This window comes from Ambystoma mexicanum, chromosome 11 (genome assembly GCF_040938575.1).
Source record: "Ambystoma mexicanum isolate Mex_15411 chromosome 11, UKY_AmexF1_1, whole genome shotgun sequence".
In the NCBI taxonomy this organism is placed as follows: Eukaryota; Metazoa; Chordata; class Amphibia; order Caudata; family Ambystomatidae; genus Ambystoma; species Ambystoma mexicanum.
Genome location: NC_090934.1, coordinates 523,049,466 through 523,069,008, shown reverse-complemented (window position 1 = coordinate 523,069,008; position 19,543 = coordinate 523,049,466).

Below are 19,543 nucleotides of genomic sequence, written 5' to 3'. Positions count from 1 at the left end.
CCACATTTCGGGACACAAACACACATTCAAATACATGACGAACACGAGCGTACAGTTACATAGTTAGAGGACAGATACATATACATACTGTCATTGCTTTTATTATTTTTGCTATTAGCCAAATGTAGCAACACAGAAACTGCAAGGTTCAAAAGATCCTGAGCAAAGATTGCAGATGCTTAAATGCAAATAACCCTATAGAACTGCAGGAGCACCTATGGGACCTGACAGAGCCAAGAGTGACCAACCTATGATGTTAGATGTTATGTTAGGAGTACTTTTTGAGTGTGCAGTCACCCAAGGGTATCTTGGCACTAGAGAGAATAAGGACAACCCAGAAAACGCTAAAGAGTTAAAAGAAATAGGTTTTAACAGCCTTTCTAAAGGCTAAATAATTTGATGTATTCTTTATGGCTAATGGGAGCTCATTCAACAGGATGCTGCAGCAGTGGAAAAGACTTGCCCACTATCACAGGCCCATTTATACATTGTCACCACTAGACAACCAGGAGAGGATGATCGGAGATCATGGCTGGGGCAGTATCTGCTAAACTTAGCTTGTAGGTACTCGGCGCCCTGATCATGGAGGGTGCGGTGAACAATACAAACAACCTTAAACTTGATGCGTTGGGTCACTGGTAACCAGTGAAGGGCTCAGAGCACTGTGGTAATATGTGCACCGAAAGGGGAGCCAGTAGCGACCTGTGCTGCAAGATTCTGAGAACGCTGTAATCATTGTATCTGGCCCTTGGGTTGGGCCAGATATAGAGAGTTGCAGTAGTCTAGTTGTGATAGTACCAATGCAGCCACCACCAGAGGGCGGAGTGAAACTGGAATCATAGGAAGAACCTTCCTAAGAACCTTAAGCTGAAAATGACCAGCATGGCAGACTGCAGTAATGTGTTTGTCCATACTAGAGTGTAGCCGAGAGGATAGCCCCTAAACTTTTCACCTTGCTCACTGGAACAGGCAGGGGCCCAGGGAATCAGGCCAGAAGGAGGGCACCCAAAGTGTAGGATCAGGGCGACAGACCACCACCATCACCTCAGTTTTATCCCCATTCAATTTGAGCCAATTGAAGTTCATCCATTCTCCCATGGCTGCCAGACACTCCCTCAGACACGACACCTCAGCTTGATCATGATCTAATCTAATCAGAATCTGGGTGTCGTCTGCATATGAGTAACATCTGACACCGAAGGAGCGGATCATATATACAAGGGCCTAAATATAGATGTGTTAAATAGGATTGGGAGAAAGAGAACCCCTTAGGGACTATGCAGCTGAGGTGACAAGGGTCTGACAAGTGGGTGGCATAGATAGGGTCTGAGTGTGATAATCCAGGAATGACGTGAACTAGGCCAGCACATGTCCAGATATACCAAATTGGGCGAGGCGGGACAGCAGGATGGAGTGGTCGACCGTATCAAACGCCGCTTAAAGATGAAGCAGTATCAGGGCGCCCACTCCACCTGTGTCCACCAGCCTGACCATGTCACCCTGGAAGGCGACCAATACACTCTCAGTGCCTCTACCCGGACGAAAACCAGACTGAGCAGAGTCAAAGAGATTAGAAGATTCCAGAAAGGTGGAAAGTAAAGGCGACACCAGTGATTCAAGAATCTTGGAGAGAAACAGGAGAAGAGAAATTGGGCGGAAATTAGACAACAAAGCAGGATCAAGGGTAGGCTTCTTAAGAAGGGGAATGACTCTGGTAGGCCTCAATTCCTGGGGAATAATCCCTGATTGAAAAGAGTCATTGATAGCAATAGTGATCTCTGAAAGGAGTTATGGGGAAATATCCTTCATGACCAGTAAAGGAATGGCATCCGAGGGAGAACAAGAATAGCGCCAAGGACAGATTTTTCAGAGAATTTAGGGAACATCGACCATTTCTTAATGGGAGAGTGGGTAGGAGTAGCATGAACAGCATTATTCAGTGTAGTGGTGGGGGCTACAGTAGCTGACACAGGAATATTATGTCAAATAGTATCGATGTTAGTGATAATATATAGAGCATTACATAGCTCTTGGGTAGAAACAGTCTTAGGGGTCAGTTTCTCTGATGAGGAGAGAGCCTTAACTATTGAAAAGAGGATGCTGGGCTGGCACAGGGTTGACTCAATAGTAGTAGCATAGTACAGAGTTTTAGCAACTTTGATGGTGGTAGAATAAGCAGCAGAACAAACTCAATATTGTGTTTTTTTTCAGGGTCAAAGTTTTCATGCCATTTGCTTTCCATTTGACGCAATTTAAGGCGGGCATCCTTCACTGTGTCGGTAAAACATGGCTGAGATGGCAGTCTGCATGGTTGGACTAGGCGGAGTGGATTAGCCTCATTAGCAGCTTCCACAAGACACTGTGCAAATATGGACAAGCAAGCGGCAGAAGCCGCACTACATTTAGTCCTAATTGAAGTGATCATACTATTATAAGTATTGACAGTACGCTAAGATCATTGACCTATTTTACCCTGTGAAGAATGTAATATAGCGTGAATGAAGTAGAAACAACATAATAAGGTTCAGAAAAATTACAGCAGGCTTGAGGCCTCTGAACAAGAGATGAGCTGAGCTGATTCAGGTTCAACAGAGAGCAGGACATGTGAGACAGGACCCGCATCCATGGTCAAGAGATACAATGACATTCCAATCCCCAAACGACAAAGGGACCAGCTGCAGAGAATACTTATACATCCTCATCATTCGTGGACATTCAAGGACTCTAAACACCTGACGTGGCCAAAGCAGACAATGGACAGCGATCAGCGGTGGGAAAGGAGAGACGGTTTCAGGCAGCCAGACACAGACTGCAACTAGTATGCAACAAGTGTTGTGCTGGACAGGAGAATTTATTTTCTCATACGGCAAAGGTGGTACACACAATTTACAATACAGACACATAATCTTTCTCATCAGCTTGAAGAGGTACACAGTGAGCAGAGAATCATTGTGGATCATTGTGGATCCCAGGCCTGAGGACGTTAGCTCTATCCAATCACAGTTTAGTACCCTAGGGGTGGGTAGCCAAGGGCAAGAACCAATGGTAAATCCACAACACTGTAACAATGGTATAGTTAGTGAACTGGAGATGTGACAGGCCATGTCACATCTGAGGGCCATAGGATAACATCTATAGGCACCTGTATATGCTTAGTAGCAAATATCTTGGGTTTTCTGGAGAGGGGTTCAGGTTATGATCAAGTGCTGATGCCATTTGAGGGTAAAACCGGCCTGTGAGCTGAGGAAGACCGATATCTGCATTAATATTCTCTATTCTTGTGCTTATCCTTGTTGGTGTTATCTGTAATAAACCCACAGAATGAACTTGCCGTTGACTTAGCCTTCTGTGTATCTTGGGGGAGGGTGTTGGGCCCTCCAACTCCACAAACTTCCAGTGTCTATCTGGCATAACTGGGGGTTCTCCCCAACAAGTTGTTAGCAGAGTGGATGGTTGGCCACGCCAGTCCAGCACCAGGTCATCTCCTCTGCTGCCAAGGCAGACCAAGACGGGAAGTGAGCACCTTCTGGAGGAACCGGCAGCCGAGCAGCACAAGCAGACCAAGGGGTGTCAGTATTGACCCAGTCTAACGGCAAGTGTGCTGGAGGGTATTGAGTATTATGGAGTATTGTTTAGTATTGTATTGTCGAGTATTAACAATGTATTGTTTAATATTGTCACAGTTAGTAGGGACAGGAGCGGATGTAGATGTCCTTCTTCTATGTTTAGAGTACATTTGGTTTTAGAGGTAAATGGTTCTAGTGAATAACCTAGACTATTGACTCGAAGATACGGATGACAAAAGTCATGCAAATAAGTGGATTTCCTGTAGGTTGGGCTTTTTAGCTCAGGTCATAGATGACAGAATCCCTGTGAGGATTAGCAAGGGAGCTGTCCTAGATTGTGTTAGGCAGAAACCTGTGCAGTTCCCTCTGGGACCACTGCAAAAAGGTTAAGTCTAAAGGAGTTAGCAGTAAACCCAATTGGTAGCAGTCTGTACCACCCAAATTTACCTGGTAGCTGTGGCTGAGCAGTCAGACTTCTCTCAAGATGAGTTAGGCAGTATTTGGAGTATACAAGATAGGGCAACTTACACAGTAGAACAAGCAGACATGGAACAGAGCTTGGGTATAAAGATATATAATTATTTATTTAAGAACACATCTATAAACAACACACTGGCACTAATATGGCAAACAACTTCAATCACAAGTACTATAAGTATATCAATCCCCTAACAATATTTCGACAAGTTTAGGTTCAACGGCACCACTTATTTGCAGACAGAGGTGAATGCTTTAACATAGATGGCACTCTAATATTCGTTAGAACGGGAGAGAAAAGGCAGGGTATGAAACCAACTCTTTACCAACACTTTTATGAAGCAATTGCAAGACAAGTAAGGCAGGGTCTACTGTAGATAACAAAGTCCAGAGGCCAGGCCCACTCGGAGAGAGGCAAGGCGATATGTCCCAAAAAGTATCACTGCTTTTATGCAGTAAACCCCCATTCATTCAGCCTAGCTATCAATCAAACACGCTAAGTGGTGAGCAGGGCGGCTCACCACTTGGGCCAATCACACCAGAGTGCGACTTGAGTTGGCAAGGCAACTCAGTCCAGGGTGCCTAAACCCCCTCCCACACCCCCTGTGGTACCCAGACAGAATGGCACCACCCTGGAGGGCTTCTGTGGAGAAGCCCGCCAAAAGTGGAACAAAGGGCTCAACCTTTGGTCCGGAATTACAGAGGCGAACACATACGCCATTTTAAAAACCGAGTTCTGGCAAAAAATACCAACCGGTGGATTTATTTAAGATAAATAAACCGGCGGTATGTCAGAGACTAACGTGAACAAGTATTAGTCTCCAACAATGGGAAGAATCCCATAGGAATATATTCGGGGTCGAATATAAAAAGTAGTATCCACTGCCACCAGCCAAAACTCGACGAGGGGGGACGGGACAGTGCCCCCTCGAACAACAGACCCAGGGGTAATCGAATTACCCCTACCAGTGCGTCCACAATAGGATGGTTTGTACTGGTTCTGTTAGTAAATGTAGGTCTAGTAAAGCCAATGGTGACTTTACATGCCCTGGGAGACAGTAGTCAGTCCCGGGGTATGGAGTCTATGGTGGGGATCCTCTAGGACACCCCAGTGTTACAGCACGGAGGGTGCGGTGTAACACATATAACAAAACACATGAGGCCCTATGGAGTAAAAGACCCCATAGCCCATAGAACACATTGACATTCAAAGGAATCAACCACATTCATGTCCAAGAGTGGGAGGAAAAGAGTCTCACTCTTGGCAGGATGAAAAAAAACAAACTCCAGAAATCCAGCAAAGCTGCTGGGGGACTCACTAGGTTAGGAAATTCAGCCTAAACAGAGAATTCTCCCTAACAGATTGCGACGGTAAGTCAACTGATTAAGTATCCTGGAGTGAGACATTTTGCAGGCTAGGGGACGCAGTGGGTAAAATTCGATCACAATTGAATATCGGTATACTCTGCATGGAGGCGGGAAGACTGCTGTGGGTTTCTTGTGTGATTTGCGAAGTAACGGGATATTAGAATGTGCGTGGAGTATTTGATTTTTCTGCACTACCTTGGTCAATAGATTGGTGACATCACCTGTGGGGTTGTACATAGAACACAGATAACACGAGATCGTGAGGAGCTGTTATTGGAGAATTGGGATTGACAAACAAGGTGTACAAGTGGTGGTGCATGGAAGTGCATGCACAAGATTGTGGGTGTGCCTGAGGATGCAGTGAGGGTGAAGGAGGGGCAGTACACGTAGCACGCCCAATAAGTTGTGGAGCAGAAGAGGTTCGCAGAAACTGAAAAGTATTGCCATTATTTTGTACCTTTAAACCTAAAGCCTCGAATTGAGGTCAGGTAAAGGCATGAAAATATGTACCAAGGGAAATGCAGGGCGGACACGCCCCTTCAGCACTTGTGTAAGACACTCGTACCTTTCAGGGAGAAGATTTGCAAGCATAGCATAGAATGGTCCAAAAGTACCTAGGGAAAGTTAACTGAACCATGGCCACCTTGTGGAAGTTTCTCCAAAGACGTGCAGCAATCACTACTGACACATACAGCGTACCTATAAGGGGAATAAATTAACAAAATGCATGGCCATATTTGAGTTCTGGTGCATGTTTCAGGAGGGCGAGGAGGATGCTGCGAGGAATCAATGAATGCTGAGCCAGCAGGAGGTGAAGGAGCCAGGGGCTCATCCCTCTGCTCTTCCCCATGTCCCTTTAAGTGTGGCATCTGATGACACAGACGATGAGCAAGGGATGTACCCAATACAAGAATTAAGGGCAGCAGAGTGGTACTCAAACCCGACAAATAAGCCACCACTATAAAAAAAGAAGAAGAGGTCGTTAGGCACAGGGCAGCAAGCTATCGAGCGGGAGACAAGCAGAGAGGTGCAGAATGCTCATGAGGGAGGGGACCGGGAGCATAGCCACAAAAGAATGGATAGGAGGACAGATACTCCTAAAGCTGAAAGGGAAAACAGATGGAGAGGCAGAAGGGGCGACAAAAGCAATGGAGCATCTGAAGAGAAGCAGCGAAGACTGTGTGGAGATAATGAACCAAGAGGACTAGAGGGTCAAGAAACAGGAGGAGAAAGTAGAACGCAAGAACAGGAAGAGCAGCGGGATAGAAAGACAAGGGAAGTGGAAGAGATCGAGAGGTGAAGGGAAGTAGCAGAACGGGAAAAAAAAACAAGTTGGATGAGAGAGAACAGAGGAAGTTATATTTGGATAGACTGGCAAGAGAAGGAGGGTGCAGGGCGAAGACGAACAAGCAATAAGAGCAGTAAATATACTAGGAGAAATAGGTAGGGGAAACAACAGACTGGAGGAGGACAGACAGACAGAACCAGATAGTACAAGCTCATGTGGTAGGAGCTCAACTGATAGAGATGGTGCGGGCATAGGGCCCTGGGGGGGAGGAAGTAGATATGACTTAAGGGACATTGACCTCAGCACGAAACCTAAAACAGATTTGACATTGAGGAGACTGAGTTTTGTTGATGGTTTTTGTAGTAACATGGACACAGGGTCCAACAAAGAAGACAGGACCAGTGGGGACGAGAGAGGGGGAGGAGTTCCGACCATGGTCCACATGGATGGGGACAGAGAAGTGGGTGTCATGGGAGTTTAGTATGCACACAGGGGGAGGAGGAGAGGGCAGCTCGAATGAGCAGGCACAACTGGCAACCGATTTACACACTCTACATGACACCAATACATATGTTGATAGACTTAGAGACCTTCAAGGACAAAGGAAAGGGGAGACAGCAATGGCCTGTTCAGTGGGAAGGTTAACAAGGAGATATGAAGATATTATCCGGGTACCCATACTAGAACCAGTGGAGGTATGCGCAGGCATTGAGAGCGAGAGAGAGGACAGGGAGGTCAGACTGACTATAAGAACGCAGAATAGGGGGATGGTTTCACACAAATGGCCTTGCTAGAGAGAGGAGGAGTACAACCCCAGTATATGCCATGGAAGCATGCATATAATGAGAATGTGAAGTGCAGACTGTCCTCATTGAGTGCAGGAGTAGGGAAGTGGATTTATGAATGGAAAAGATGACAGGAGGAAATAGGTTAGCTGTGGGGGATGTAAAGGGACTCTTAGTGTCACACTTAGGGGATGCAGCTGATGATGTATGGAAAAGGGCGGGTTTCCTGGGGTAATGACACAAAACACAGAACATGATGGTTCGCCATTTGCAAACAGAAGGACAGCAGTATGGCAGCACTAAGGACACAATACCCAGACACATCAGACATTGGGGCATTTACGTCCCGAAAATGAGGGAATACAAAGACCCCAGGCAGTACATTCAGGAGATTCAAGAGCTTTGGCTCCTTGAAACTCAAGAGCCGTGGGCCAAAATTCTCTCACATACTAGTACAGGGGTTGCCAGAGCCATCCAGATAAGCTTAAGGAAATTGGTAGGGATGGAGGTGAAAGGGTGGGCAGAGATACAGCTCACAACAGTGCACCATTGTAGGCTATGGCAGGAGAAGATTAAGAAAAAGGCAGAGGACAGGAAGATAGACAAAGCGCAACAAGTACAGAAAATACTATCAAAGTATGCGATGGAGGGGGTGGGGTTAACTAGCCCCACCCCACAGAGACAGCAGCAGCAGCAGCAGCAACCACATCAGTTTGCACCGTCCATGGGGGGAGGGTTCATGGTGCGCAGTGGTCCACAGCAAGGGTTCTGAGGAAGGGGGGGCAATAGAGAGAGCATGGATTTGGACCACAGATGCATCACAACCAGGGGTGCTTTACAGGAGGCTTTCTGGGATATGGGCAATAGATGCAGGAGAAGCCAAGGAATTTCTCCGGGGGTTTCCAAGGGCAAGGGAGGGAACCACCACAGTGTTGGACCTGTAGGCAGCTAGAACACATTTCAAGTGTGTTTAGATTCAGGGGAATGCAACAAGACTGGGGGGCACAGGGCCAGCAGCTCATTCAAGGGGACCAGGATGACCACTATGCCCAAGACCAACAACAGACAGATGCAGGGCACACAGCAACAGATGCCACAGGTACAAGTACCAGAAAAACAAGTACAGGTACCAGAGATGTCAGCACCAGTAATAGAATATTTGCAAGCACCACAGATTCGAGGGAACACACAGCAATTAGCACAGAAACAGAGCAGTAACACAGCAGTACATGTGGACTCAATGGCAACAGTTCCCTCTCAGACAACTGGGAGGAGTCACCATGGTGGGGACCAATCCCTTTACAGGAAATGGAATGTCCTTATTTCCTCAATAGGAGAGCCCACAGACAAACTTGATGTGTCCCATCCTGCCAATCACACCCAACCCTGATGAGGAACCTTGCATATGGGTGGCAATAGGTGACAAAACTTGTTCCTTTCTTGTTGACACAGGGCCAACTAGGTCCTGCATTAGGGAAGGAGCCTTTACATTGTCAGGTGAAGCCATGAACACTCAAAGATTCTCTGGGGCTCGGGAAGTGGTTCCTTTCAAAGACGATATCTCATGTTCTATAGGAGATCACAATCTATCTCTACCTTTACTTTTCTGTCAACAGACAAATGTAAATATACTTGGATGTAACATTATGAACAGACACAACATTACCATTTTAGTCACAGACAAGTTAATAGTGTGATCTACACCAGCAATACATATGCTCAATTTAAGACAGATGGTTCAAGCATATTGTGGGTGCATGATACAGACGGGACTGCCAGTGGCCGCAGAAATGTTCCAATATGGAACTGACATTGCCAATGCATGGCTGCCAGGAATTGCAGGGAAAGTGTGGCAAGTTCCAAACAAATACCTATTCAGGCCTGAGCTACCAATGGACAAGGAGGAATGAACAATAGTGTCAATAGAAATAGAGGCAGTGGTTGCAAGAGATAATTGGATAGCAGTGCATGGGATGGATGACACATGACGGTCATGAAGAACAGTGATCGCAGTGGCAAAGGAGTGCAGATTGACCACTGTGACATACAAAGTGCTATTCCAAAATAAAGGGCTAGATAGAGAGATGGGGTTTGAAATGAGTGGGACTTGTTGGTTAACTATACATTACAGGGAAGTACCACAGAGGATGGCAATGGCGCTGGAGGTGCATGGAGAAAAAACACACGTTACTGGCAAGATGGTGAACACTACAACTGCAGTAAAAGCAAATTTCACACGCTGCCGACCACTGTAAACGCCTTTCGTGCGTGTCAAGAAGCTACGGATCTTAAAGGTTATCCGAGCAAACAAAGGGCAATCCTCTGCACGGGCCCGGTTTTTCTCCATGCAACAGGGGAAGCACAGCCCTGCGGCAGGTTAACCCGTCCCTGTCCATGTGTTGATAAACAAATACAAAAAACGGCTGTGCAGGGTTAAATTTGCCCCGGAGGTTTTCGAACACCACATTATCTGCTTACAAATTATAAAAAAGTGGTCATGCTGATCTACTTTTGGGGTATTGAGTCGTCTCTGACCTCTCTTGAAGAAATTGTGTCCTGAAGATGGCCAAAAAAGAAAAGAACTAAAGACACTAGAGATAGTGTCTGAAATACAAAATGGCCGACACATGTCGACAGTTATCTAAAATACCCATGTGAAACATTGGTGGAATTTTGATGCAAACAAAGTGTTATAAATGTATAGACTGTGTGTTGTGTACACCCCCTTCTATATTCGGTGCATACTGCACTTGTGTTTCTCTTTTATCAAAAAAGTTTAAAAAAATTCTTTTGAGATTTGTCTAATTGTGTAATATTGTATTTGAGTGGCAATTGATGCTTTTTTAAAATATATAATAATAAAAACTGAATCTTTTTTTGTAACCAGCCTTGTGCCGGGTCCGTGATGTCTTATCGTGGTAATACCATGTGGTATTTGTCTAATCTGTAATTGTAGGTCACTTTAAAACTTTGGGGCAAAGGAAAGAGGGGTAATCAGGCTCACCTTCATGTTTTTTCTTTTCGTGATGAAGGCAGTACTGACAAACAAGACAAGCATGGGACACAAGCCAATAGCCTACTACAGTGACAAACTCAACCCAGTAATGAGAGGACACTATCAATTCGAACAAGCTGTGACAGCTGCCGCATTTGTAGTAGAGATGTCAGCAGCAATAATCATGGGGTACACCACCACTATTTACGTGGCACATGCCCTTTTGCAATACTGCAGAACCTAAAGAGCACACTGACAACCCAGAGAACATCAGGATATGAGGTGATACTATAGAATGTAGGATTGAAGGTAGTGAGATGCAGAACTGTCAACCCAGCAATATTTCTAGCAGCTGTTCTACAGGTAAGGGACTATGCACACGACTGTACAGCAAACATAGAGATGTTCAGTGACACTTGCAAGGTAGAGGAGGATACACTTGAGGGGGAGACATACTCTACATTGATGCGTCTTTCGACAATTGATCAGACAGATGGGTCAGGCATACAGGAACTGCAGTAGTAAGACTGAAGGAAGACGGGACAAGTGAAGTAGTAGCCAGTGCATGACTATCATCCCATTACTCAGCACAAGCTGCAGAACTATTGGCCCTAATACTAGCACTGGAAAATAGCGCAGCGAAGGATGTGACAGTGTGTTCTGACTCTGCCTATGTGACGTCCACAGTACACTCTGGAATGTAACAATGACTCAGGAGAGGGTACAGGAGGGCAGACGGGACTCCATTACAACATGCAATTCTACTGGGCAGATTGATCAAAGTAATTGCGTGGCCAGAAGGATAGCAATACTGAAGTGCCAAGCACACACTAAAGGGGAAGATCCCATCTGAAGGGGGAACGAAGCGGCATACTTTGAGGCAAAATGCACAGCATATTTTGGGGAGCTATGGGAACTAGAAGGAGCTCCAAATGCACGAGAGTGCACACGAAATATGGTGCTTAATGAAGGGTACAGTGTACTGCCAGAAGTACAGATTAAGGAATTGCAAGGAGCTGCACCCAGGGAAGAGAAGGAATTGTGAACCACGATGGGGTGCACAATGTCTCAAACAGATGCCCTATGGTGGCAGAATAACAAAGGGAAAGTGGTGATGCCACTAGCATTATTGTACACTGCATTGACACAATTGCACTATCCAGCACACACTGAAGGAGGTCATTGCTACACGCATTGGAGAAACATGGTTCTGTCCTAATTTGGTGGAACACATGGCTGAATTTGTGAGCAATTGTTTGACTTGCCAGCAGTTTACAACAGGGCATACCCTGAGTGTTGTGAGAGGAGCCACACCTAGACCAATAGGCCCCTTTCAGCATTTAGATGTGGATAATGTAGACATGATCTATGTTTGCAAAGGATAGCACTACTTGATAGTGGTTGTATGCCCATTTTCCAGGTGGATTCTGGCAGGCCCATATTTGCATGCTGACACCCTTAGAGTGGCTAAGTTCCTGGTCAGCGAAGTGTTCCCAAAATGGGATGTGTGTGAGGTCCTGCGGTCCGACAATGGCCGTCACTTTACCAATAAAATGTTCCAGCACATCACAGCGTTGTTGGGCATTCCACACAAGTTTGCCTGGGCATATCACCAGCAAGCAAATGGGGTGTGTGACCGCCTGAACAGCCTCCTGAAGGAGTGCAAAGCCAAAACACAGAAGAGCACAAAAAAGAATTGGCTACACTGCTTACCTCTCGCCTTGTTGCATGCGCACATGGCCTGGGTCCAAGCAATATTTAACGCCCCATGAGGTTATGACAGTGCGGCCCATGCATCTCCCACTGGCTCCTCCCACAAGAGCACTGAAAGATTGTGAGTATAGGGCAGATGTGTTAGGACAGGAGGTGCATGAATACATCACTTCATTGGTTTCTAGCACCTCTTTTATCTCTCGCCAGATACAACGACACCGGGGAGGCCCAGAAGATAGCGAAGAGATCAACTGCGACAGCGCACCACAAGACTCTGGATTTAAAAACCCTGTGAATATGGGGGACATTGTCCTCTTGAGGAATTTCATACAGCGCTGAAATACGGCCCGGTTCACGGATCCGCACGTTGTAGAGAAGGTGGCCAACCATGCTGTCAAACTCGATGGGAAGCAGGTCTGGAACCACCTGGCAGATGTTAAGCCCTACAAAGCAGCAGCTTTGTCTGGCAACCAGATCACCTTGATTGACAGGGCCAATGTTCAGCACCTACGAGAGATACAAACGCGTTCTGAATTTACACAACCAGGAGGCGGGCACCAGAGTTAGGGACAGAACTGTTCATTGTCTTAGAGTGAGGGCACACTGTCTGTTTGCTATTTTTCCTTTATGCACATAACCAACATGAAAGCCGATGTAATGGTTGATGAATGTCCATGTTGCCCTCTGCCCATAACCAAGATACTTTTTCAAACCAATTTGTCTATACGGTGAGGAGACGAAGCAGATTATGAGCTCGATCCCCCGGAGTATACTATCTTGCCGTATTTGGCCCAACCATACCCACAGCTTGAGCATGGCAATCCCCTATCCTCACCATACTGAGAGACCCATCACTAAGAAAGGTGTGGGAAGAAGTGTTTGCATTCACCATAAGCAATTACTTGGTCCGCAGGGCTTAAGAGCACTTACAATACTAACCACCTAATGCATTTCTTCATACATTTCCGACGGGCAACTATATCTTCAAGCTGCAAAGATCAAGTAGCATAAGGAAAATGAATGAGATATGAAAAAATGTGATGGTTCTGTTGGTCTTACTTATTCCTAGCAGTGCTAGTGTGTTTGTATTTTGGAAAATGACATGCATTGCTAGTGCTTTCGCTGTACTCTCCACTAACATTCCACCAACCCAAGCAGCTGAAACAACCATGTCAGGTGGACAGGAGAACACTTCTGACAAGCTAAGGAGAGGTAATCGCATTGTTGACACATACATGAAAGGGGTTGACATGTATCTCACTGACACTGCTCGAGTGTCTAATAACATGTGGTATAAGCACATGACCAGAGTAGGTAAGGAAACCACTGGGGAAAGCTGTTATGTCTGCTCCTTAATCCCTTATGCCATGAATGCCTGAAATACCAGCAGCAAGAGCACAGTGGTCGATGTATCTCTCGATGTTGACATCTCAAGGAAGGTTTCAAGGGAATACAGCGACACTGAAATGGACAGAGCAACATTCCCATATGAGGACAGTTACATAAAGACTATAGACATGATGAACAATTATTGGCAGCTAGATGAAGCAATACAGTACATAACTAATGGGCCTGACAAAGGAAAAACACAGACTATCACCATGAATGAACTACCATGTCCATGGACAAAAGTGAAGGAGACAGGAGGAGAGCCTGGTTGCTTGCAAAGGCCGCAGATTATTGATATGGCCAAGTATACACAGAAGATGGATGGAAGGATGGAGTGGTGGGAAGCATGGCACTGACACTAGCACAGTCACCTCTGAACAAGGTACAAGAAGAAAACGAGAAGTGCCTGAAGGAATCGTAGGCGAGTGCAAAGCTACTGACATGGGTAGAGAACGAAGCTGGTCTGATGCGATAATACCTCTGAAGACACCAGCAGTATGTTATCAGAATAATGGTGAAGTTGTAGTTAGCGAGAATGTCAGATGCAGGAGCATTAAAAAACACACATCTATGAAGGCAGGAACTGCAGCACTGATGGATCATTACTGGGCTTGCGGATCAAAGGCATACAAGAAGCTCCCACCCAACTGGGGAGCAGTATGCTCGTTGGTATACATCAACATGCTTTCATTGGTTGTGCCAAAGAAGGATGTGAAGCTTTATTAGTTCACAAAGATGCACAATAACACAAGTGAGAAGAGATCGATCAAAGTGGCACAAACAACCAGGGCAGAGAAGGCAGAGAAGCCAGTCGCATTAAGTAGAGTAAACAGAACTACATGAAGTACCAGCAGAACACAGATTGTTCAGCAGGACATAGATGTTCTTTGCATCATTCATATAATCCGTACAGACATACACAAATGCAAAATGGTTACAAATTACCCCTTGAGAGCTGACAAATGACTCCACATTGAATGGGTTCAACACAATAAAGAAGAGCTCTGAGCAGTAGGGTTGGTGGAACTCCAGAATAAATACATTCTGGATCTGCTCACAGCATTGGGAATTCTTGTTGCACGTTCATACCTACCAATGATGAGGACAATGGTCTACTGTCAGAAGCAGTACTATAGCTATCCCAGATGCACGCCAAAATGGAAGAAGAAGGGAGAGGGACTGGAAAGGACCAGAGCTGGATAGAATACATGTGTTAATGGATGCCATCATGGCTGTCAGACAGCCTAAGGGTGATAATGGGTGCATCAATACTAGCAGTGACTTCGATGTGTGGGATCAAAATCTGCATGGTAAATTGAAAGAATATGGCAGAGGATGCCATTGAAATGCAAGTACTGATAAATGTCAATATAGGAGGAACAAGGGACGAGATTGTGGCAGAAAGGAACAATATAAGGGAGAGGATTGCACAATGAACATTGTTCCCAATTAGAGCAATGAAGTTGGATAACCCATTTGATGCAAAATACTATGAAGGAAAGTGTGTTTGGTGTAATCCAGAAGGAGGATGCTGTTATATGAAATGGTTGTTTGATGATCACACAAACTACTATGGGCACCTCGGAGGAATAACAAAGATATGGCAGCCAATAGCAAAAGGACTATTGTACAAGGATGTGTTCGACATATCAACCAGAGGGGGGACTGGAGAGGGTTTGGGATCCTGCCGCCATGACCCCTCCAACTAAATTCATAACAAGAAGAAGGCCAGGAAACACTGCAATCATCCATTCTATTTCGGATGAATGATTGACAAAAAAGTTGAGAGGTATCCCCTCAGCCAGCCATACAGACCAGGTGCAGTACAGATCTATCCCTGTGTGGATGAAGAGCCGCAGGCCATGGTTGGAGAGACCTATATGGACAGCCGGGACTAGAGCACCAAGAAGCCATGTGGCTGACATTGTTAGAGACACCACAACATAGCAGAGTTAGACATGAACCACACAAGCCATCCGCACTTCGGGACACAAACACAGACTCGAGTACATGAAGAACATGAGCGTACAGTTCTATAGTTAGAGGACAGATTCATATGCATACTGCCATTGCTTTTATTACTTTTGCCAATAGCCTAATGTAGTAATGCAGATACCGCAAGGTGCAAGAGATCCTTAGCAAAGCTTGCAGATGCTTAAATGTGAATAATCATATGGTACTGCAGGAGCACCTATGGGACCTGACAGACCAAAGAGTGGCTAACCTATGGAGAATGTAATATAACATGAACAATGTAGAAACCAAATTATAAGCTTTAGGAAAATGAGAGAAGGCCTCAAGCCTCTGAACAAGAGACGAGCTGAGTTGATTCAGGCTGGACAGAGTGCAAGATGTGTTAGACAGGACCCGCAGCCAAGGGCATGAGAAACCGATGGTGCGCGCACCGAGAAGTGCCAGGAAGTGCCGGTTTGGCCTGTGGCTCTCACACTGCTCCTCCAGCACCCAGCATTTCTACATGCTCAAAATAATTTTTACGGTGTGTTAATCAGGACTTTCATCTACACTGGACTCTATTGAATCTAACTTGAAAGTAGGCAGAGTCTAATGTAATCGTATTTTGTGTATTATCTTTTTTTCATTTAGAGTTACTCAGCATTACACGTTAATCCCCACCCCCTGTGCACTACAGCACAAATAGGCACGTGTGCACGCACTGAGAAGTGCCAGGAAGTGCTTGTCTGGCTGTTCGGCAGAGGTAGTGGGGGTGGGAAATGCTGTTGTTTAATCTTGCTTCACACCTGTAATTTTTGTGGCTCACTTGCATATTTCAGACACACTTACGGTAAGATCTTCGCAGAGGCACACACGCTTATTTTTGTAGCTGGAGATTGTCTGTTGACACGGCTGGTACTCTTGTTGGTGTCGTCTGGGGTGCTGCTCTGAATGTGATGGGTACTTGATGTGATTCTCTTTGCTAATTGTTCACCGACTATTGGGAGGACAATGTGCTTTAGTAAACGTAACTGTACATAGTGGAACTCATGCCGCTTCCCAATCTTTAGTCTAGGTACTCATTAAGTTGCAGTCTGAGGTGTTCTGCGCAATGTGGCAAGCATGCCACATTAGTCTTCACATAAGCACACATCCAAAGGACTTATACTTGGCATCCTTTGATGACTGTGGTTACCGTGTGCTGCTATATACTGTTGTTGTAACCCTACATATACACACTGCTAATGTGCCAATTCTTTGCATTTTCGAATCATTTTGATCACCTTTTGCAGCTTTACATCTGAATTACATGGGCATAACGCATGTATGGTCTATGGTGCCAGAATTGGTAGCATAGCAGTACGTTCTTTTATATTGACACAATTGTGTTATAATGTTTACAGTTCATAGAAAGTCATAACATAACCAATATAAACCAATCCTAATTAGCAACAAAAAATAAAAAATAAATAAATAATAACAAACAAAATTGGAATTGTCTGCTGGATCATATTTATGCATGATGGTTGCCTTAGAAGTGGTTGTTGTCCCACTGAGACCACAGCAACTAGTTTTGCGGTCACAGATAACCTGTCACAATCTATATGCCTGCACAGAGGAATTGTAGAAAAGAACGTTCCATTGCATGTTGAATCATTAACTCTGCCTATTAATGTAATTGCTATGCAAGACAACTATGGTGGTGGTCCTTCCTCCCATTAGATTTTTCAAGATCTGTGGTACTCTCAAGTTTGTGCTCAAGTCCATACCCCCTCTACTGTCAAACACGAGTCAAAATCATATGCTCTACATGAGGTTGATCATATGGACTTATCATCACATATAGGCTTTTCAAATCATCATGGTAAATTTGTCTAACTGCTCCATGATGTCAAATCCGGTGGAATGTTTTAACAATTCCGTTTCCGATGTGTACATGCTGGCTCCGGCCGTTATTGCCAAATTGGGAAGCATGATTAAACTTTCGCTTGGCCCATCCACACACTCGCTGTGCTTACCAAGTGCCATTGATGAAGTTCATCTCTACAACAAATCTTACATCAACACACATTGGAACATTCTCTGTCACCTGTAACTTCTATTACAAAGATCTCTCATTTACCCACGGCTTCCTCTCCACCTCTCTCCTAATCTAATCCTCGAGATGATGCAGACGTGCAGCTCCCAAGTTACAATGATCAGCACCAATCTCTGAGTAGGGATGGTGCCATTCACAACAGGCAAGTTCAAAGTCCTAATGCCTCTTCCTCAAGCATCAATTTGTCACATGACTTAAACACTCTGGACATGTATTCTTTCCCAGTTCTTATGCGTATCTTGAATCTATTAGACTAGGGGCACAATACTAATCATTATGAGATTTGTGACATAAAGTTGTCTCTCTCAGACATTTTGCCAAAGTTAAACACGTTGGAAGGCTTCATCTTTGCTCAAGAAACCTTTCCGTCCTTGAAATCTACAATGAATCAGGATCTCAATAATGTATCCTTAACCTCCCGTACTTGTCAAACCACTGGTGCAGGTGTCTGTTCTAGGTCAACACAAACTAATGATAGTAACATCTTGCCTGTTCAAAAGCACTTGCTGCAGGTAATTCCAATCAAAGTTGTGCCAATACTGTTGAAGATGGTTCTAGTGACATATGGCAAAATGTCAATTTAAATATAGCAAACATTACTGAATTGAGACTCAGTTGAGAACTCCTCAGGCGTCCGCCTGTATGAAACACAGCAATTGTTGTGTGCTTTCCCAGATGAACGAAATGGAGATAGAGTCAATTTGTGATGACCCTAATAGTCCTACTCCATTGACGAAACTAATTGAACAAACCGATATATCAGGTGGAATCCTGCATGAAACCTCTGGAGCATTACATGATCCAATGGAGCCAGGTGGACCCAATCAATAGTTTCCGCACAGAAACAAAGGTTTAGAGCTTAGAGCTCTGAGAGAAGAGTCAATGAAAAAACAAAAAGATATTTCAGGTAAAAAATTCAAAAATCAAACTTCATCCAAAATTAAAAGACATAACTCGAACATACAAAAATATGTGCGCAACATATCTAATGAGGATGAGACTTTGGACTTAAACCAGCTTAATGAGGCAAGCAAATTACTCCTACAACTTAGAGAATGATCTTCCTACAAAAGTTAAATCTGATCTGATGATCAAAAAAAAAAAATATATGGCATGAAAATGTCTACTGCTGCTGTAGCTGTTGTATCAGTGGACTCAGCAAATTTCAAGACAATGGACTCAATCAAGGTGCCTCTTCATCACTTGTCTGGGTCTAACGGTATTAAGCAAACACTGCTATCAACCTTCTTTCCAATTATTAGTAAGAAAAAAGAGCAGGTTTCAGCATCCGACAATCCACTATGTAACACTAAGACAAAACCAATTTCTCCAATAATAACTGGAGCACAGCTAAATGAAGTGCCACTCAATACAACTGCACCATTAACTAAGGAAAGGGCAACTGTAACTACAAATGAGCTTAACACATCTATCCCCATTAATAAACGGAACAATTCTAACGTTGATGTGTTAGTGACCCCTTGCGTTCACTCCTGAGACCATAAACATCTCTTGATGGGTGAGTGACTCAACAATGTATGGAAGGACTAGAATCAATTGCTCATATATTCTCCACTCTTTTAATCAGATTCCTTCTCTCACAATTTTTAATTCTATCAATATCGATTGGGTGACTGTATCTCTTATAAATAATAATAAAATGATATGTCAATTCCACTCGTGTGTCATTGCAAAACTGATCTGGGAACATCGTTCAGATCTAATACAAATAGGTCTTAATCCCTATTTATTTAAATCTAATGAAGAAGCCTTCTTATTATTAGAAACCCATGAGTTTTCTATTGAGGTTGGCAAAAGTGAAACATCAAATATTGACAAACAAAAACCTTGGATGATGAGTTGTTTGTTTCATTCACCAGTGCCGTTAAGGATTGGTCATGGGTAGAACCT